The sequence below is a fragment of the Eretmochelys imbricata genome, chromosome 6, assembly GCF_965152235.1.
Source record: "Eretmochelys imbricata isolate rEreImb1 chromosome 6, rEreImb1.hap1, whole genome shotgun sequence".
NCBI classification, from domain to species: Eukaryota; Metazoa; Chordata; order Testudines; family Cheloniidae; genus Eretmochelys; species Eretmochelys imbricata.
The window spans coordinates 87,853,698-87,875,856 of NC_135577.1; the positions used below are offsets into that span (position 1 = coordinate 87,853,698).

A 22,159-nucleotide genomic window follows, 5' to 3' on the forward strand; every position below is an offset into this window, starting at 1 on the left:
GTTCTCCTGGATCTGCAGGGTCTTACCCCCTGAAGTCTCCAGCACTGGACGGGGATGGGATACCAAGCCCGCTGGCCTCTCCAAGGCTCCTGACACTGATCGGGAAGCCTGGGAAGACTGGGTGAACCCCAAGGGTTCCACTGGTATCATGGTACTGGCCACTGCGTTTGGGGCCATGGGGCAGGTTTCAGTGCTGATAATATAGTCAGCACCATTGGTACCAGCGGAGTGGTCAGTTCTGGGCGACCAAGATCAGGCTGAGCAGTGGCTCTTGTCCAACCGGTGCCGGTGGCTGCATCCCGAAGCCCACCTGTCCGAGCGAGACTGTGTTGGTCTGGCTCTCAGGGATCGATGGCATTAGGCAGATCTGCATCGGATATTCAGCGATCCACGCCTCACGCTACTCGACCGGTACTGAGACATCGAACGGGACTGGGTGCTATGATGAGCGAGTTGCTGGGAGGATCATCCTGAGTAGGGAGACCTTCCTTTTGGAGACGGGCGATGACAGCCTGGCAATCGGTGGTCTCTGGTACCCGATGGGTCCCAGGATCGGTCCTGGGCCCTTGAAGATGGTTGGGGCTGGTCCTGGAGTTCTTGCCGGATGGCACATGCCTCAGAGGGTCTGCGCCAATCTACCGGTGAGGTATGCCTCGAGTCCCTCAATCGGTGCCCCCCATGCAGGGACTGAAGAGGGCGCCACTGAGCCTGTCAGCTGCGAACCAGATGAGCGGCAAACAGCAGAGAGGCTAACAAAGAGGGAGTTTGCCTGGGATCTGTCTGAGAGGAGGTAAGCTAAGGGCTGCATTAGGGAGGCTGTGTTGGTGAGTATCTGAGTATCTGTTGTGGAGACAGTTTGACAGTGTGCTTGATTGGTTGTTTGTTTGAAAAGTTTGAATTGGGAGTGCTTTGTTCCAGGTGAGCCTTGAGTGGGCCTAATTGTTATAAAAAGCCAGTCAGCTGCGAACCAGCTGAGCGGCGAACAGCAGAGAGGCTAACAGAGGGAGTTTGCCTGGGGAGAACCCACTGAGACTTACATCTTGCCGGCTTCTCTGAGTAGTTACTACAACTCCTGAGCAAGCTCGTAGAAGGAAGGTAATATGGATGGGGAGTGTTCAGCTGTTGTGACCTGCACTGGATGTGCCATGTTTGTCTTTCTTCCTCAGGACAGAAGCGACTTTGTCTGTACAAAGTGCAAGCTGGTCTCCATATTGGAAGAGAAGGTTCAAGGCCTGGAGAAACAAGTATCGACCCTGCGTTGCATAAGAGAAACTGAAGATTTCCTGGACAGACATCAGGATATGCTTCTACAGGCACAATGTTCTGAAGATTCAGAGCAGGCTGCGCAGCAGGGACAGGAGGACGGTGAAGAAATTTGGCAGCACGTGACCTCCAGAAGAAGAAAGGGGAGCGTCCATGTACCAGCAGCGCAGATACAGGTAAGCAACCGTTTTCATGTTCTCTCCACAGGTACTAATGCGGAGAGTGGACTAGATGATACATCTGAGGGAAGGGAACAGAAGGAGACTCCGCCAATTGGAAGGCATGAGATGCACTGTCCTAGGGATGGGGGTTCCAGGACCATCGCTCCCAAGAGAAGGAGGTGGGTGGTGGTGGTCAGGGATTCTCTCCTCAGGGGGACTGAGTCATCTATCTGCCGCCCCGACCGGGAAAACCGAAAAGTCTGCTGCTTGCCAGGAGCTAGGATTCATGATGTGACAGAGAGACTGCCGAGACTCATCAAGCCCTCGGATCGCTACCCCTTCCTGCTTCTCCACGTGGGCACCAATGATACTGCCAAGAATGACCTTGAGCAGATCACTGTGGACTACATGGCTCTGGGAAGAAGGATAAAGGAGTTTGAGGCGCAAGTGGTGTTCTCGTGCATCCTCCCCATTGAAGGAAAAGGCCTGGGTAGAGATGAATGGCTACGCAGGTGGTGTCAGAGAGAAGGCTTTGGATTCTTTGACCATGGGATGGTGTTCCAAGAAGGAGGAGTGCTAGGCAGAGACGGGCTCCACCTAATGAAGAGAGAGAAGAGCATCTTCAGAAGCAGGCTGGCTAACCTAGTGAGGTGGGCTTTAAACTAGGTTCACCGGGGGAAGGAGACCAAAGCCCTGAGGTAAGTTGGGACGTGGGATACTGGGAGGAAGCACGAGCAGGAGAATGCGAAAGGGGAGGGCTCCTGCCTCATACTAAGAAAGCAAGTTATCTCAAGTGCCTATACACAAACACAAGAAGCCTGGGAAACAAGCAGGGAGAACTGGAAGTCCTGGCACAGTCAAGGAATTACGATGTGATTGTAATAACAGAGACTTGGTGGGATAACTCACATGACTGAAGTACTGTCACGGATGGATATAAACTGTTCAGGAAGGACAGGCAGGGAAGAAAAGGTGGGGGAGTTGCATTGTATGTAAGAGAGCAGTATGACTGCTCAGAGCTCTGGTATGAAACTGCAGAAAAACCTGAGAGTCTCTGGCTTAAGTTTAGAAGCGTGAGCAACAAGGGTGATGTCGTGGTGGGAGTCTGCTATAGACCACCGGACCAGGGGGATTAGGCGGATGAGGCTTTCTTCCGGCAACTCGCAGAAGCTACTAGATCGCACACCCTGGTTCTCATGGGAGACTTCAATCACCCTGATATCTGCTGGGAGAGCAACACAGCGGTGCACAGAAAATCCAGGAAGTTTTTGGAAAGTGTAGGGGACAATTTCCTGGTGCAAGTGCTGGAGGAACCAACTAGGGGCAGAGCTCTTCTTGACCTGCTGCTCACAAACCGGGAAGAATTAGCAGGAGAAGCAAAAGTGGATGGGAATCTGGGATGCAGTGACCATGAAATGGTAGAGTTCAGGATCCTGACACAAGGAAGATAGGAGAGCAACAGAATACAGATCCTGGACTTCAGAAAAGCAGACTTTGACAACCTCAGGGAACTGATGGGTAGGATCCCCTGAGAGAATAACATGAGGGGGAAAGGAGTCCAGGAGAGCTGGTTGTATTTTAAAGAATCCTTATTGAGGTTACAGGGACAAACCATCCCAATGTGAAGAAAGAATAGTAAATATGGCAGGCGATCAGGTTGGCTTAACAGTGAAATCCTTGCTGATATTAAACACGAAAAAGAAGCTTACAAGAAGTGGAAGATTGGACAAATGACCAGGGAAGAGTATAAAAATATTGCTTGGGCATGCAGGAGTGAAATCAGGAAGGCCAAATCACACCTGGAGGTGCAGCTAGCAAGAGATGTTAAGAGTAACAAGAAAGGTTTCTTCAGGTATGTTAGCAACAAGAAGAAAGTCAAGGAAAGTATGGGCCCCTTACTGAATGAGGGAGGCAACCTAGTGACAGAGGATGTGGAAAAAGCTAATGTACTCAATACTTTTTTTGCCTCTGTCTTCACGAACAAGGTCAGCTCCCAGACTGCTGCACTGGGCAGCACAGCATGGGGAGGAGGTGACCAGCCCTCTGTGAAGAAAGAAGTGGTTCGGGACTATTTAGAAAATCTGGACCAGCGCAGGTCCATGGGGCCGGATGCGCTGCATCCGAGAGTGCTAAAGGAGTTGGCGGATGTGATTGCAGAGCCATTGGCCATTATCTTTGAAAACTCATGGTGATCGGGGGAGGTCCCGAATGACTGGAAAAAGGCTAATGTAGTGCCCACCTTTAAAAAAGGGAAGAAGGAGGATCCTGGGAACTACAGGCCAGTCAGCCTCACCTCAGTCCCTGGAAAAATCATGGAGCAGGTCCTCAAGGAATCAATTCTGAAGCACTTAGAGGAGAGGAAAGTGATCAGGAACAGTCAGCATGGATTCACCAAGGGCAAGTCATGCCTGACTAATCTAATTGCCTTCTATGACGAGATAACTGGCTCTGTGGATGAGGGGAAAGCAGTGGACATGTTGTTCCTTGACTTTAGCAAAGCTTTTGACACGGTCTCCCACAGTATTCTTGCCAGCAAGTTAAAGAAGTATGGGCTGGATGAATGGACGATAAGGTGGATAGAAAGCTGGCTAGATTGTCGGGCTCAACGGGTAGTGACCAATGGCTCCATGTCTAGTTGGCAGCCGGTATCAAGTGGAGTGTCCCAAGGGTCGGTCCTTGGCCCGGTTTTGTTCAATATCTTCATTAATGATCTGGAGGATGGTGTGGATTGCAGATGACACTAAACTGGGAGGAGAGGTAGATACGCTGGAGGGTAGGGATAGGATACAGAGGGCCCTAGACAAATTAGAGGATTGGGCCAAAAGAAATCTGATGAGGTTCAACAAGGACAAGTGCACAGTCCTGCACTTAGGACGGAAGAATCCCATGCACTGCTATAGACTAGGGACCGAATGGCTCGGCAGCAGTTCTGCAGAAAAGGACCTAGGGGTTACAGTGGACGAGAAGCTGGATATGAGTCAACAGTGTGCCATTGTTGCCAGGAAGGCCAATGGCATTTTGGGCTGTACAAGTAGGGGCATTGCCAGCAGATCGAGGGACGTGATCGTTCCCCTCTATTCGACAATGGTGAAGCCTCATCTGGAGTACCGTGTCCAGTTTTGGGCCCCACACTACAAGAAGGATGTGGGAAAATTGGAAAACGTCCAGTGGAGGGCAACAAAAATGATTAGGGGATTGGAACACATGACTTATGAGGAGAGGCTGAGGGAACTGGGATTGTTTAGTCTGCGGAAGAGAAGAATGAGGGGGGATTTGATAGCTGCTTTCAACTACCTGAAAGGGGGTTCCAAAGAGGATGGATCTAGACTCTTCTCAGTGGTAGCAGATGATAGAACAAAGAGTAATGGTCTCAAGTTGCAGTGGGGGAGGTTTAGGTTGGATATTAGGAAAAACTTTTTCACTAGGAGGGTGGTGAAACACTGGAATGTGTTACCTAGGGAGGTGGTGGAATCTCTTTCCTTAGAAGTTTTTAAGGTCAGGCTTGACAAAGCCCTGGCTGGGATGATTTAGTTGGGGAATGGTCCTGCTTTGAGCAGGGGGTTGGACTAGATGGCCTCCTGAGGTCCCTCCCAGCCCTGATATTCTATGATTCTATGACAGCTGTGGGCAGGTGAATGTTGGTGGGACATCCCTCTTGATGGGGAATGGTACCGCTGAGGTGGGGACACATGCATAGGTCCCAATGCGGTTTTCCCTGAGACCGGGGTACTGCAGGAGCCAGCGAGGGTGGCACTGGAAGTGTCAAGATCTCCTGAGGTGCTTGAAGGGCTTCAGGAGTCGAAAGCACCTGAAGCTGGCTGGGGCCTGCACTGCTCTCTTGAGTTGCAGGTAAGGCATGGGATGTTGCCCGACATGGGTCTTGGCTCGCCCCCTGCCCTCTTCTTTCCCTGGTGGGAGGTAGCAGATCTCCCCCTCGCAGTCTTTTTCGGCTTCTTGACTGGAGCTCATGGATGGTGCTGGGGGAGCACTGCGCATGGAGGCCATGGTGCTCGGTGCCAAAGCCATTAGGAGCACTCTTAGATGGATATCGCGCTCCATCTTCGTCCTAGGTTTGAAGGACTTGCAGATATGGCACTTGTCACTTTATGTGCCCTTCGCCTAAGCACCTTAGGCAGCTGGTATGGAGATCTCTGATGGGCATAGGCCGTTTGCTGTGATTGCAGGGCTTAAAGTCTGGGGACCAGGGCATGCCCTGACCCCTGGCTGGGTCCCGTTCAGGACTAGCTAAGATTTTGAGAACTACTTCTAAGGGTAACTAAGAAAACTACTATGTATAATTATTTTACAGGATTTCAAAGTTTGCAAGAACAGAGAAGAAATCAATGTTAGCCAAAGAATCAGATGTTCCAGCACCGTCACTGGCGGCAAGAAGGAACTGAGGGTGTGGTAGCCGGCGGGCACCACTCCAGAGGGCGCCAGAGCTGGTCCCCTACTGATACCTCTGAGGGAAAAACTTCTGGCACTGGTGCATGTGGCGAGCACACACCCCTAATATGGAATAGACATGAGCAACACATCTTGAAGAAGAGATGTGGTTCCACTCCAGTTGCAACACAGCACATGCCTTTTCCCTACTAAAAACTGTTTTCATTCTGGAAGGATACATACTCTTCCCAAATTGGCTGTTAAGATGTATTGTAATTTATATTTAAAATGAGCAAGCTACAGACTTCAACAGCAATATGTCACTCCATGGTGTGTATTAGTTAGTGATTGGTGTACATCTTGGATGATTGAATTCCCTCGGCTTTTATCCTTCTGCTTTGCAGCACACCTGAAGCTAGCACCCATATAATGCACATCCTGGAGTGGTTTATTGCTGTATTAAAGGGGCTGGGAACATTGTGATTATGTGACTGGCTCTCTGAGTCTTTTGGATGATGTCATACTTACGAATGATACCAATTCCCAATACTGCTAAGTTAAGAGCTCATCAGGGTAGAACTACAAGAATAAAATGCTCCTATACACGTTATATTAATTGAGTAGGGAAAAAACAAACAAACTATAAGTGGGGAATATAGATAACAGAAGTAGGTGGATTATACACATTTCAAAAATGGAATTCTTTATGCTTCTCTTTATTCTTCTCTTGGGACAAACTCTGGCTCTGAACTCTGCATACACTCTAAAAGCTGTGGCCAGGAGGGAAGTGTGGGGTACAATTGATGCACATTAATATTTGCTCCTCAAAAAACTGTACTTGAACCTCCCCAGGCTTTCTGTGCATTGTACTCTGTAAAGGATGCTCTAGTGCAGATCTGAGTGTTCAGGGAGCATCATCCATGTGTTTTAGTGCAGACACCCCATTTAGTGCAGAAGTCATTAGACACCCTCCTCACCGTGTGTTACTCATTTTCCTGGAATAACATAGTCACCAAGGAAACACAACAGAATGGAGATTGCTCATAGAAAATGTGGCAATAAACACGCCAGACACTGTATAGCTGGAACACTACATATTTATCTTGGCCTTCGCAGAGACACAGTTACGATATAAGAAATGATAATAAATATTTTACTGTGTACCTTACATTTCCTTCTAAGAAATATGTCTGACACAAAAATCAATCCATCAAACAATCCTAAGGAAGTGTGAATTATATTGATCTTTCTTTCCTAAAAAAGGAAAACACAAACAAAAACAACTGTTACACATTTCCTTCTTAAAATCAGCTTACTTGTTGGCTAATGCTAGTTATCTGACAAGACAAATACTTCCAGCAGCCTCTAATTGACTGTAAAAAACATTGTTTGGAGAATAATCAATGTCTGAAACACAAGGGTCCCAGCAGTCAATCTTCCATTATGAGTTCTATCCAGACTACATTTTTTTCATGGCTGCTGGCCCACGGCATCTGTGCAGACACATAAAGCTTTAACCTGTTCCATCTCAGAAGCAGCCATAAAATGCCATTTTCAGCTTTATAGATATGGCTGTCAAAGCCCACTCCATCCACATATTGTGCTTTTCCCGGATGTAATATGTGTTAATTAGGCTCAAAAGAAAAGAGTACAGGGATGCTCTGAGCATGTTGGAAAAGATTTACATGACATTCACCTTCATTTTAAAAAATGACATTTCCTTTAACTCTTGCCCATTATTCTGGTTAGCGGTGGGGTATGGGATTAGCTAATGGGACCCTGGAGCTTCTGGCAAACATTAATTAATCTTTTAGGTAATAAGCCAAATCAATCCTTTCCTTAGAAAAATGGGTATAAGTGGAAAGTTCTTTTAAAAAATGCTCCGTAATGGCAGTTAGCATTCAAGTAGAATGCGATCCTCAGAGGCCTTGACTACACTGAGATAATGCATCATGGTAGAAAACATGTCAGCTAAGAAGATACTGAACCCAATTTGTCCTTAGCATGGACAAGAATGTGTAAGTCCCAGCAGGTCTAAAATCCTGTCCTAGAGAGCTGCCAGGCAACCAGCATCTCCATGCTGCCATCCAGCAGCAGCTGTAACCAGCTTGTGCTCCACTACGCATGACCCACTGTCGGACACGGCCCATGGGAAGTCCCAACTCAGGAAGTCTGACAGGCAGCAGCCTCATGGCTCCTGCTCACTGCCTTATATACACCCCAGGGGCCTTCCAGGAAGTGTGGATTTCTTGCTGCCATAACCATTCCTTTTCCTGAACTCCTGGCTTCAACCTCAGTTTGATTTGGACTTTGTCTCCTTACCCAGACCCTGAAACCCGACTCAGACTCTAACTCTTGAAGTCAACCCTGGCCTGGAACCTGCAAACTCCTTCACAGTGTGGACTCATATCCGGACACAGTCTTCCTCCCAGAATTTTTTAATGAGGACCACCAAAAATGGAGGGGATTTATAAACCAATGCGGCCTACTGTTTCTACTCCACCTCCAGTCCTACCCCACTCACCAAGCAAAAAGTAGGACTCATTATTAGCCTCCTGGTGGCAGATGCATTGGATTGGGCCTCACTAATACTCAAATGAGTGAGCTAGATGAAATTCCTCAAGGCATTTTCTGCCATATTTGACTGTATTCGCTTGGCAGAGGCAGCCCTGTGCAAACTCCAGCAGGGGCAAGGATCGGCTTCCTCCCATGCTGCCCACTTTTGGGGACTAGTCTCTGACACCAAGTGGAACAAAGCGGCACAGCTCTACCAGTTCTGTTGTGGACTACACAAGGAGAATAAGGACAAGTTAGCTCATGTGGTGGCCTTATGCCTTCATCAACCTTGTCCTACACATTGTCAATAGGGCTCAGGAAGCAACATGAGGAAAGGAAGCAGTCTGTGTAACTACCTGATCAGTGCCCCTTGGTACCTGTCTCCAAACCAGAATCAAACCATGCATCTGCATAGTGCCAACCACCATGTGACCCCTGAGGAAAAAGAGCACTGTTGCTGCCATGGGCTACGTGTCCACTGGGGAGGATCTGGCCATGGTCTTCCCAACTGCCCGCCCTGAGCTCTAGCAAGACGCACTTCAGGAAATTACCACACCCAGGACTGGTAGAAGGGGTTGGCCAGGATGAGCCCTGAGATAATGACCCCTTACTCTTCACTGAGACATACCCAGTTCATGGTGAGCTATCCCTGCACCTCAAAGTCCAGGTCTGTGTCTGGGTTCCAGGGGAATCTTACCGAATCTCACCAGAGTGGGCACTGGTGCATTCCAGGGCAGTGAACAACTTTATAGATGCTGAAATAGACCATGCCCTGGGTATTCAGGTTCAACCAAACAATCTCCCTGACCTAGTGAAAACTACAGATGGCTCACTCCTGTCATTGGGGCTAGTGACACAGAAGACATGGCCAAGGAAAACTACAAGTGGTATACTGACTGCCAGTGCCTAGAAGGCCCAGCATTCACCGTTGAGCAAAAAGTGTGGCTCTCAGCCCAAAACTTCTGCACCAACAAGCTGTGTTGTAAATGGGACTACCATACCATGGGCCATATTCCATCAGCCAGATAATCAACCCAGAGACCATGAAGCTTCTGTTACCCAGCTCCCTCAAAATACACCTAGTGTTTCACATATACTTGCTAAAATCCTCCATTGACAACCCCTTCACTCACCGGGGTCAGCCGCTGCCCCCTCGGGTATGGATCCAAGAACACAATGAGTACAAGGTCCATGGACTCAAAAATCAGACAGCTCCCTCTGGTACCTTATAGGCTGGAAGGGTATGGCCCAGAAGAGTGATCCAGAGAGCCCATCTCCCTAGTCCATGCCCCTGATCTCATGGTAGCCTTCCATGCATCCCATCCAGACAAATCCAGGCTGGTGGGAGGCATCGGTTATGTAAGACCCAGTTGGTCTATGACCTGAGCCTGTTGAGCTGCCAGGCAGCAGACATTTCCATGTTGCTACCCAGTGGCAGCTGTAAGCAACTTGTGCTCCACCACTTGTGACCCACTGTGGACACAGACCATGGGAAGTCCTGCGTTACGGGGTTAGACAGACAGCAGCCTCATGGCCCTTGATTGGCTCACCACCCTATATAATCCCATTGGGCATTCCAGGAAGCGTCCTGGCTACAGTGCAGATTTCCTGTAGCTGCTACAACCATTCCTGCTCTTGAACTCATGGCTTCAACCTCGGCTTGATTTGGACCTTGCCTCCTGACCCAGACCCTGAAACCAGAGTTGGACTCTAACCCTTGGTATCGACCCTGGCCTAGAATACAAACCCCTTCACTACTCCTAGTCTCAGGTTTGACCCTGCTCTGACCCTTGACTTCCACTGTTCTTGTTAGGATTTTGATAGGATGGTTATGTTTAAAAATATTAGCTGATCACAATTAACACTACAAAGATCATTGGTTAACCACAGCTAGCTAACACAGGTGCTAATACCAATATGGTACATTTTACCAGTGTAGACATGACTATAGAAAGTAGGGTAGAGTGAGTAGTTTCTGCATGAAAAGTGATGATGGCCTGGCCTCCTAGCTACACAGAGCCCAAGGATCAGTAGGAAATACTGGCCTCAGACCTTCAGCACCTGGGCCATGTACACTGAGTGCCAGTCCCTTTGCACAATGTACTAGGTCTTCTCACTCCAATGGCAGGACAGCCAACTTTGTGGCTGTGTTGCCATTGCTCGCTGGTTCTTGACTGAACAGTACACTTCCACTTCAGTCCCCCAAAGGGGGGTTAAAACATAGACTGGAAATCAATGATAAGGGGGTCGCAAACTTCTGGGGAATTTTACGGCAGACCTTCCAAATGAGTTGACTCATGGAAACAACTGAAAACCGGAAAAGAGTTTCTCTGGGCAGCATGTCATCTAGTGTGGCTGTTCCTCCATTCTGACATTCCCATAGCATAAGCTGCAAATTGTTCATGCTTAAGCTCTATCGTCTGGCTTTGCTGGAAGGACAGGAGACACTGGATGTGGTTTAATGTTAGTCTCTAAGGGGCCACAAGTATGCCTTTTCTTTTTGCGGATACAGACGAACACAGCTGCTACTCTGAAACTTTATTCTTAAATGTCTGGTAGTACCCAGCAGATAAAAGTTTACAGTGCAGATAATTCCATAATCCATTCAGTATATACCAGGGGGCTTGCGTCAGCCCTCCCATTTACCCATCCTGTTCCCCAGCCAACCCACTGCTGAGACCTAACCAATCCCCCCTGCTGTACCAGTCATAGGAACCCTGAACGACCCCATTTCTGCTCCTTTAAAGAAAACCTTCTTTAAATCCTTTGCCAATCCATTTTATCAGATCACCATATCCCTTCCCTAGGGAGGACCTGCAGTGGACATCTGCCACAAGGAGGTGCCAGCAATTAGCTAGGCTGCCTCCCTTCCATAGCTACCTGGGTTCCCAGACATCTCCATTGCAGAGCGATGAGAGAAGTTTTAATGATTTTATGCAATTTCAGGATCTGGAAGGCTTATCACCGATATGGCCCATTACAGAGGAACGTGTGCTGCAGTATGTGGTGTCGTTAGCAAGCTGAGGACTGGGATCCTCAACCATCTCCACTCACCTATCGGCCCTTACGTTTGTCAGGAAGCTGAATGGTTACCCACATCCTTGCAGCAGTTTTGTAGTTCAAAGGTTTCTAGCAGAGTGGTCTCAAAGCACCAGCCCTAGAAAGGATACACGTCCCATCACTGTTAATACACTCAGGGATCTGGTGTCGATCTTGGAACCCATATGTCATTGAGGGCAGAAGGTGGCCTTGTTCAGGGCGACATTTCTGGTACTTTTTTTTGAGCTTTTAGGAGTAGTGAGCTAGTGCCTGGGTCCTGTAGGGACCCTTCTGGAAGGCCTTTGGAACTGAGGGACATACAGTGGGAGGGGTGATTATTAACCTTATTAACCTAGAGGAGGTCAAAGATGGCTCAAGGAGGCTGGGATGAATCCATTATTCTGCAGGAGGGTGGTGAGCCCAGGATCTACCTGATACTGTGAGGGCACAGATCTATATAGTCCCCCACCCTCTTCCAGTCACCTCGGGGAGATAGGTCAGCATCTCCTGCTGAGCTGGTCTGCAGCTGCAGCAGAAAGTCACTGCCTGGCTCTCTAGCCCTTAAAGGGACACACACTTTTTCGTGCAAGCAAAGCAGAGGGAAGCATAAGATCCACTATTATTAACCACTAGTAAATTGGTCAGTTATGTTGCAAATAAAGCCTGAGTAAAAATTCCTGTTCCGTGTTTGACAGTTGGAGTATTGCAGCAAAATGCAGAAATATAGAACACAACCTGGATCTTCCAAAACACCTAAGGCATGATTACAAGGCACCATACACTAAGCTGGCATTGCACCTTGCATATGTCCATGGAAATCTCACACTTACAAGTGGATCTTCAGAAAGGGAGAATTTGGCTTGTGATACATATAAAATTAGCTAAATGGTGTTATAGGAGTAACCCAGCATTTATACTGCTATGTTTGAGTTATTAAAAATATGACTAAGGTCTTTACCATGCATCTTTACTTAAATGTACATCAGACTTGGTTTGAAAGCAATAGGAAAATAAATAAAAGAATCTCTTAAATGACGTAAGCTTAGTGCTGCATTTTACCCTGGAATTCTGTATCGTATTATATTTCATCATCTTAATTCCCTTGTTGCCCATCTGCCAGATTTGGTTTATTTTTGTTGAGACTGCTTAAAAACTGAGGGGAATGTTCCTATTGGACTACTCTGACGTCCTCCTAAACTAGATCTACTGTAGGTAATTTGCATTATTTTAGCTATTTCACAGTAAAGGTAATATATGTAGATTTAATGCACCTGTGACAGGTGCAACCATGCTATCCATTATCTTTTGGCAGTGATCCAACAATATATTGCTATCACCTATCTGTGTGGCTCCCAGAAGCAGTGGTATGTCCCCCCCTCCGTCTCCTACATGTAGGGGCAGCCAGAGGGCTCTGCACACTGGCGCCGCCCCACGAGCTGCCGCATAGCTCCCATTGGCCAGGAACCGCGGCCAATGGGAGCTGCAGGGGCTGTGCCTGCAGACAGGGCAGCATGAAGAGCTGGAGGAGGGACATGCCACTGCTTCTGGGAACTGCTTGAGGTAAGCGCTGCCTGGAGCCTGGACTCCTGGCCCCCTCCCGTGCCCCAAACCCCCTACCCCAGCCCTCATACCCCTCCCACCCTCTGAACCCTTCCGTCCCAGCCTGGAGCAACCTCCTGCACCCCCAACCCCTCATTTCCAGCCCCACCCCAGAGCCTGCACCCTCCCTCCCCCACCCCAACCCCCTGCCACGGCCTGGAGCCCTCTCCTGCATCCCGAACTCCTCATTTCTGGCCCCACCCCATAGCCCACACTCCAACCCCCAATTTTGTGAGCATTCATGTCCCGCCATGCCATTTGCATACCCAGATGTGGCCCTCGGGCCATAAAGTTTGCCCATCCCTGATCTAAGGTGTAGTCAAAAGAAGGCCATAACCATGGCCATATTTGAAATTCCTGCCTCTTCACACCTTTTCTGAAACCCACCCCTTGATCTTAAGGATCCAGACATTAAGCACATCTACAGGACAGAATACCATTAAGAGAGTGCACAAGTAGGTAATTGTACAAGAGATTATGGAGAAAACATATCAAAAATTAACAATAGGTCAGAACCGCAGGCAGTGTAAATTGGTGTAGCTCCACTAAGGTCAATTGAGCCACACTAACTAACAGCAGATGAGACGATCTGGCCCTAAAAATCTTTATGTTCAGATCTACTTGACTATGTCTCAAGAGTGCCTTAACTTCTACTGACTATTGTTGGTATGACATTATATGCTCTTCCATAAGTCTTTACTTAACATGTTATTTAAAATTTCTTTGGTCAATGCCAAATCTGAGATACAAAATGAAAAATATTGGCAATAGTAAAATATCTCACAACATGCATCACACTCAGCTGACACTTGAACACTGTTTATGTGCAAAAATCACAGGTTTCCTAACGTGATTAACAATAGTGGTAAAAAGGCATTTATACATCAAACCATTTTTTTCCTCCAGTAATTAGACAGTATTTATGGACATTTTAGAGACTGCCCGTGTTGGCCTTAAAGATTTGACTTACAAAATAAATATCTGCATTTTAACATATTTAAGTACCGGAGTCTCTGCACACAAGTGAACTGCAATTTATCATGTAACATTCTCCATACATTTCCCAGCAAGCATCACATATTGCTATGTTGCTCACAGATGACATATTCTTTCTGTCATGTGTGACTGAAAAGGAAGTTTTTTAAAACATGATTGAAGGGATCAGTGAGGTCAACACTGGGTTACACTGTATTTGCGCCATGACAGCTTTTGCTGTTTCAGTGCATACTGAACCAATATCCTTGCAATGAAAATGTGCAAGCTATATTTTCTTTGCCATTATAGTAAAATGCTTCTCAATAAACGTGTTTTCACAAGAAGTTTGCCCACTCATGTGTCCCAGAGCTGTTGTAATCTTCATTGCTCAGACTGATCTAAGAGTAGGGACATTATTCTAATTCTTGACATGTTTAAAGTTCTCTAATGAATAAAGCTAACAGCTTATGGCTTCTTGGACTGTCACTCGATTGCCCCTGAGCTCTTTAAGGTCTTTAAAACAGGCCTCCTAGTTTGTGTTTAACTACCTTGTCCACAGAGGTCTGAAGAGTAAAGCAGATCAAAGATGTGCTGGGAACATAAAGAGCAGCTGTCCTTCATTTACCATTAATTAACTACATCTGACTTGATTCTTTATGACCTCCTTGTCACACATTCAACAGGCTATAAGCCTTATGACCTGTCCCTAAGTACTGTACCATTGCACAAGTTTCAAGGAAATATAAATCTAAAAATATTAAATGTGGGACAGGAAAGAAATTTTTGGTCTCACACCATGGGGTTGCTGTTTAAGGAAATACAAGGCTTGACTCTGGATTTATATGCAACTATCACAGGCTGCTCAGTTGTTTGGGGAATCAAAATGTTCTTTCAAAACTGGATGATTCTGGAATTTAGAGTCTACATTTTATCTATTTTATTTATAGGCCTTTGTATGTTACCTATCACTGAAGGATATGAGTAAAAATGACACAACAGGGATGCCTAAAGGAGACTTAAGACTAGGGCCATATCTGGAAATATTGGCCAGGATTCTGTGCTAGAGCCTCAGCACAGAAAGCCCTGGGGAAATAGGACCAAAGGTGGTTTTAAGCCACCTTTATGCTCTTCAGATTCTTGATGGCTGTGGTGGCCAGTACAGCTCCAGTGTAAACTAGAGCTTCTAGAAGCTTCTCTACTTTATGATACCCTTCCATACTGGGCTGTTTATGCCCACCACAGCTGAAAATCCCCCTCCAACTCTAACATGCCCCCTACTGTACCCACCATATTCCTTTTTCTGGGGCTTGTGAGGGGGTCTGCATAGGGCTGCCTGTGGCTATCATACACACTGCTGGTGTTGGGGAGATTCTCTCCTGGCATGATAAGGAGTTTTTATGGTCCTTGTACTACTCTTCAGTGGCAAATAGGGGCCCAAGCAGAAAGGTGAATCCTTCTTAATGTCTCCTTTTCAGTAACCAACAGGAGGCACTGCTTCAGGAAATGGCGATTCAGTGTAACGATGCAGATGGACTGAAATAGTAATAGATTGAGAGTTACATAATTAATAAAATCAATACAATTACATAGATGAGAGTAATATGTTTCTATTTATCACTCCTGTAATTATTCTGGCAAATTACTGACAGGGTGATTAGGAAGGCAAATACCCCCTTTGCAGGCAATAAAGACTAGGGGCCATAACCTCAGCTGGTGTAAAGGTACATCACTCTACTGAAGACAATAGAGTTACACCCCTTTATACTAGCTGAAGATTTGGCCCTAAGAATCTTTATGTTCAGGTCTACTTGACTTTGTTTCAAGATTGTCCTTATTGGTTCTATGGTTAAAATCAAAATGCCCTTCAAGATCAAAGAAATAAATCCACCACAACACTGGCTTGGTCTGACATCTTACTACTATGAAATGGAATTTACAAATCCAAATAAGGCAATTGTTAGGCAGATGAATGTATTGATGTAAGCATGATAGCTAGTGCCCTGCAAATCCGTGGGTATCCGCTTCATATCCAGTGGACCATTTCTGCGGATAGCAACGGTGGATGCAGATACAAATTTAGTATCTGTGCAGGGTTCTGACGGTAAGAGCCCAGCAGACAGCTGTGAGGAACCATGGCACAGATCCTTCACCTGCCCTGGGTGGGGGGCCTGAGGGGCAGGGACACTGGGCGGGAGCTGCTCGGGCCCCATGCCTAGGGCAGGTGGAGGGTCTGCCATGGCTCCCCACAGCTGCCCGCCCAGCTCTTACTATGGCCAGGCTGTGGCTCCGAGCCCCTAGCTCCCAGCCATAGTTGGTTTGAGGAGACCCATGTGACAGCTGTGGGGAGCCTCGGTCCCTCCACCTGCCCTGGGTGGAGGGGCCGGGGGGCAGGGACACTGGGTGGGGGGGCAGGGACATTTGATGTGGAGGTCGGGGGGCAGAGACATGGGGTGGGGAGGCGCTGCCCTTGGCTGGGCTCTGGGTGTGGTGTCTGGGGGTCTGGGGTGCAGGGACATGGGCCGTGGCTGCTGGAGCACTCTGCCCAGGGCAGGTGGAGGGTCTGCTGTGGCTCCCCACAGCTGCCAGCACGGCTCTCCCTGGCCCGGCTCCAGCCAGGGAAGCTGCAGTCTGGCCATGGTAAGAGCTGGGCAGGCATCTGTGTGGAGCTGTGGATGATCCTCCATCTGCCCTGGGTGAGGGGCCCAAGCAGCCCTCGGGCATCTCCATAGGTCTCCCCGCTTCTCCCAGCCAGGCCAGTGTGCAGCCCAGCTGGGGAGCCGCGGCAGACCCTCCACCTGCCCACGGTGTCGCATGTGTGTGCTGAGAGCAGTCCCTGGCCGTGTCCCTGCCCCTCAGGCTCCCAGCCCAGCCGAGGGCAGGTAGAGGGTCCGCGACTCCATGTGGGCTCCCCACAGCTGCCCACTCGGCTCTCCCTGGTGGGGAGTGGGGGGATGCCTCAGAGCCTCAGCCCAGCCCCCGGTATAGAGCCCTGCAAATCCGCAGATAATTTTTGCAGATAGCAGATTGCATGCAGATATGCATTTGCGCATCCATGCACGGCTCTAATGATAGCGAAAGAGGAAGTTCTATTCCATCTGGACCAGCAGTTTGCTTTTGGAAAATGTAGTGATGATAATAATTTGTTAGTGTGGACAGTCATGCTGTGGTATAACACCTCTCTGTCCCTACCTACCCAGAAACATTTCCAAACCCTGGGCCTGTTCTAAGGAAGATTATCTAAAATTGTCTGGGGACAGTTCCTGCAGCCCTCAGGCAGGCACAAATCCCACAGATGCCAATGGAAACTTTGCCTACACGAGGTCTGAGGGATCAGGCACTTTGCGAAAGATTCACATCCTCCATCTTTTCCTGATTTAAACTGTAAATGGTGGGTCCTTTGTCTGGCAGGCCAGAAGAAAAGGGATTGTTACCATTATAAGGGCTTCATCTCTAGTTGGTGGCAGAGTGGGAGGAAGGCAAGGGTTTATCTGGACAAAGCAGGGAGGAACAAGAAGTGGCTGGGCCAGGTGGAGGGGCATTCCCCTTCCAGATGACCATAGGAGCCGGGTAATTATACCATAGGCAGTTCCAGAGAAGACCTCTCTCCCTGGGATTGGGGTGGATGCACCCAAGATTACAGCAGGGATTGGGGACCAAAACCGGGGAAACAGGAACAAGACAGGCAGGGCTGGATTTCCACCTTACACACCCCTAGGTACAGCATTTTTGGCACCTCCCCACCACCAGCTACAGTTGACCTTCATGTTGCACACAGTTTCAGAGAAGTAAGGGGCCCTTGGCATGTGCCTGCTGTGCCTAATTGGAAATCCAGCCCTGAACACAGAGTGGCTGCAGCCAATCTGCCAGCAGATATTGCAGACAGGCCTGGCCCAGGGTGGCCAAGATCCTAGCTGAAATTTGGGAAGCTGAGGAACAGCCCAATATGGCGGTGTCCAAGATTCATGTGGAAATTGGGGAAACTGTGACATAGCCCAGTATTGCTACAGCTAAGACCCCAGCCAAACCTGGGGAAACTGAGGCATGGATTCCACATTACATGTGAAGCAACAAGGAGGCTGAGGTGTATAATAGAGGACTGTTTACAGAGGATTGCCATGGACATTGGGGGACACCTCAGTCAAGGGACCATGACTCACCACACACACTTAGGCAGGGCAGAGACAGGAAGCTATCCCTGCGGAAGGAACGTAGGATTAACCCAAAAGAGGGGAGATGGTTTCCTCATACACACAGCCCAGGGGTAGAGATAAAACTCCAGAAAAGCAGGGTATAGCGAGGAGTGAGGGAGCATGAATCCCTTCCCCACCTGACACTGGATAATTGAAGTCCGGGTGTTACAGCTTACTTAATATCAGCTTTGTATGTGGTAGACCATTTGGATGCACTTTTGTTTGTAGCAAAGGTTGATTACAAAGATAAAAGCCTATTAGCTTCATTGCATGTTGGCTGGTAGGTTAGGAATACTGCCAGCAAATGAAATATAGAACACCTCCCCGCCCACTAGGCTCGCTTGTCTGGAGATAAATTAGAAGGCAGGTATCTCTCTATTCACTGTTAAGAAGCTGGCAGGATCGTGGGACTTGAGGAAGAGGGCTGAGGCATGAATGATTACTTTGCATGAATGACAAGTTTGGCCATCTTCAATATCACACCTCAGGTGGTGCCCTTGGGGAGCGTGTTTTACACTTGGCAGTGAGCTGCCTCCTCAGTCACATCCAGACCTGATTTACTGAAGAAAATTTAAGAAATGGAGGTTTTTACAATTCCTTAGTCTGGGCAATAGAGTTTCCTTGAAGGGAGGCTGGGGTGCCACACTGAGACCTGAAAGTTGAGTGGTGCTCATTGGATCTGGGCAAGGATGGGAGCATAACCTATGGCAGCTCATTCCCAGGGGCAAGGGAGGTGATTCAGGCAGGGATCCACATTGGTAACATCCAGTTCTTCAAGTCACTCAGAGTCTGGAGTGGGTGGATTTTGAGAGCTGGTGCAGGGAACCCACAAGAAGCCTATTTGGGTAGTAAGGCCTCAAAAAGCCTTTAGTGTCCAATTTCATCTGATTGCAAAGCAACTATCACCTTGGTCATTCAAGTGTGTATTGGGAGTAGGGGGGAATTTATTCCATTTTGCTATCAGAGTTAATAAAGTGTTTGTGGAGAAAGAATTTAGAATTTAGGCATTGGAATTTGGGGATCTGTAGGAGAGATCGATTCCCCGACTCTCACAGTGTCAAAAACCCAACTGAGGGATGGCAATGCTGCAAGAGTATGGGGAGGCTGGTTGGAGGGATGATTTCAATCAGGGTAAAGAAGGGTGTGGTGTTACTATGGCTTTAAGATAATGAATAGAATCTCCAGGGTGTGGGACCTGACAGTGGGAGAAGACTGTTGGTTTTAGGTTGGACTGATAGATTGATTGGAGGTAAGATGCCCTGTATAGATGTTAATTACCTATTCAATAAAGGTGGTTGTTAAGTTACTAGCAATGAATTATTATTAAGATGAGTGGATCACTTGAATATAAAACAAGCCATGGTATCAGGAGTGAAGGAAGTGATAAAGAAAACTAGAAGACATTAAAAAAAATGGAGGTAAAATTTGCTCAGAAGTAAAAAAACAAATCTGAATGAAATAAGATGGATCAATGAAGAGTTCCCACATTTCTAAGAATGTTGAGAAATGTTGCAGAAAATTGGAAAGGCTTAAACAAGAATTTGGTTTATTTTTGAGGGCATTGGGATCTACTCATAAGGAAGATGGACAAAAGGTTGCCATCTTTTTTTGAATATTGCAGGTACTGAAGCAATTTCATTACATAATTCATTTGATCTTAATGCTAGAGAATGAGCTGACTATGAGTTTGGTCTTAAACAAAACAACAACAACACTGTTTACCAAAAAGAAACGGAAACAGCAGAAAGATTCCAGTTTCAGTCAAGAAATCAAATGAAGGCATAGGCACAAGAACAAGGGATGCAGGGGGCGTTGCCACACCCCCGATTTATTCAGGGTCCTGGATGCCGACCCCACGCCCAGGGTCCCGGTGGTGCCAGCCCCTTGCCCGGGGCTCTGCTCCCCGCCTTGCACCTGGGGTGCCGGCTACCGCTGGCCCCACACTTGAGGCTCCTCTCCCGGCCCCATGCCCAGGGTCCTGGCTGCCGCCGGCTCCGCTCCTGGGGCTCTGCTCCCAGCCCCGCATGCAAGGTCCTGGCTGCAGGACCCACACCCAGGGCTCTGCTCCTGGCCCCACACATGGGGTCCCAGCTGTAGGACCCATGTCCAGTGCTCTGCTTCCGGTCCCATGCCCAGGGTCCTGGCTGCCACCAGCCCCGCACCTGAGGCTCCTCTCCCAGTCGCCACCGGAATCCATGGAATCCACCGAATCCACCGGCCCCATGCCCAGGGCTCTGCTCCCAGCCCCACACGCGAGGTCCTGGCTGCAGGACCTGCGCCCAGGACTCTGCTCTTGGCCCCAGCTGTGGTCCCAGCCTCAGCCTTCTTACCCCCATCTGTGCCCCCATACCCTCCTGGTTCCACGGCCCAGTGCTGGCCCCACCTCTGGGGTCAGGGGGCGTGGACAAGAGTAAAGGGGGTGCAAAGCAAAAAGTTTGGGGACCACTGGCTTTCAACACCCCCACTGTAAAAAGTGTTCCAGCACCACTGAATGAAGGAAGAGATTTCTGAATAATTTTTAACAGATCTCAAGATAAGAAGTCAGACATACAACTTCCAGAATCTATCTGAGTCAATAATAAGTAAGACTACGATTTAGTCATGGGTATTTTTAGTAAAAGTCATGGACAGGTCACAGGCAACAAACAAAAATTCATGGCCCATTACCTGTCCATGACTTTTACTAAAAATACCCATGACTAAATCTTGAGGGGTGGGAGCGCTGCTGGGGAGGGGGCCGTTGCTCAGGGCAAGGCACCCCAGAGCCAGCAGCACCAGCTGCCGTGGGCCGCCGAGCAGCTGCTGCTCCAGCCGCCCCGGGACCACTGCAGCAGGGATCCAGGGGGCTGCTGCTTGAGGGAGGGCAACAGGGGACTGCTGTTGTGGGGGAGCCAAGGCCACCGGCAGCAGTTGCTGGGGGACGCTCTGGGACCACTGCCGGGAGCTGACGAGCAGCAACTGTGCTGACCGCCCCTGGGACGGTTGCTAAGGCTGTCCCTGGGGCGAGCCACACTGACAGCTGCTGGAGTGGACCAAGGGCCAGCCACACCAGCTGCTGCTTGAGCGGTCCCCAGGGCCAACTACCCAGGGCCATCCGAGCAGCAGCCAGTGCAGCTGGCTGTGGGGCCGCCGGAGCAGCTGGATGCAGAGCTGCTTTAGCAGGGACCAGTGTGGCTGTCTCCAGAGCCACCTGAGCAGCTGGCCCCAGAGCCAGCCACTTGGGCGGCACTGGGGTCAGCCACACTGGCTGCTGCAATAGTCATGGAGGTTGTGGAAAGTCATGGAATCTGTGACTTCATGACCACTATGCCAGACATGGAGCCCTAATAATAAGAGATCAAATTGTGATTAGTGTAAAAGATATCAGTGTACAAAAAAGACCGTTTGAAGAGCTAGATCTAAAGCTGGAAAAAGCAGTGAGAATTTGCCAAAGAACTGAACTTAATCAACAACGATTGCACATTTTAGAAAGAAAACAAATGGATGTGCATATAGACTTAATAAGACAAAGTTAAAACAAGTCTATGGAGGAAAACAGAAGGAAAGTAATAAAGTTAAAACATATCAGCAGCTGAAAGGATGTTCTAGACGTGGAAGGAGGCACCAGCCTAGACAATGTCCAGCATATGGTCATACCTGTCATATCTGTAAGAAACAGAATAATTTTGCAAAAGTTTGTAAACAGAGAAGTCTGAAAAAACATAGACATATACATTTAGTTCAAAATTCAAACATCTCAGAGAAGATATTGAATAAGGAGTACAGAGATTACATTACAGATGGAGAAAATTTGTTTTTGGATATTTTGCAACAGAGTCACATTGTGGACCACAAGGAAGATTGGACAGTTACAAAATAAATGTGCCACTAGCAGATGGTGTATGTAATACATACAGGTTCACAAGCTAATGTAATTTCAGAAGAAACCATAAAATGTTTAAAAGTAAAACCTATAGCAAGAGAACAAGTACATATTAATTTACAATCTTA

At 48.1% G+C, this 22,159-nt stretch overlaps 1 protein-coding gene across 15 annotated transcripts in view; it reads right to left on the minus strand.

Moving 5' to 3' along the window:
- Nucleotides 1-22,159, minus strand: part of SLC25A21 (solute carrier family 25 member 21) — a 408,519-nt gene that overhangs the window by 151,601 nt on the left and 234,759 nt on the right. The window contains exon 2 of one of the 15 annotated variants that reach the window (XM_077819083.1): nt 11,421-11,523. The exons of 13 other annotated variants lie outside the window; for them this stretch is intronic. The gene's annotated coding sequence lies outside the window, so the exon portion shown is untranslated. Of the gene's footprint in view, nt 1-6,974; nt 7,028-11,420; nt 11,524-22,159 lie in introns of those variants that run through there. One more of the 15 variants, XM_077819090.1, reaches the window with a different exon arrangement.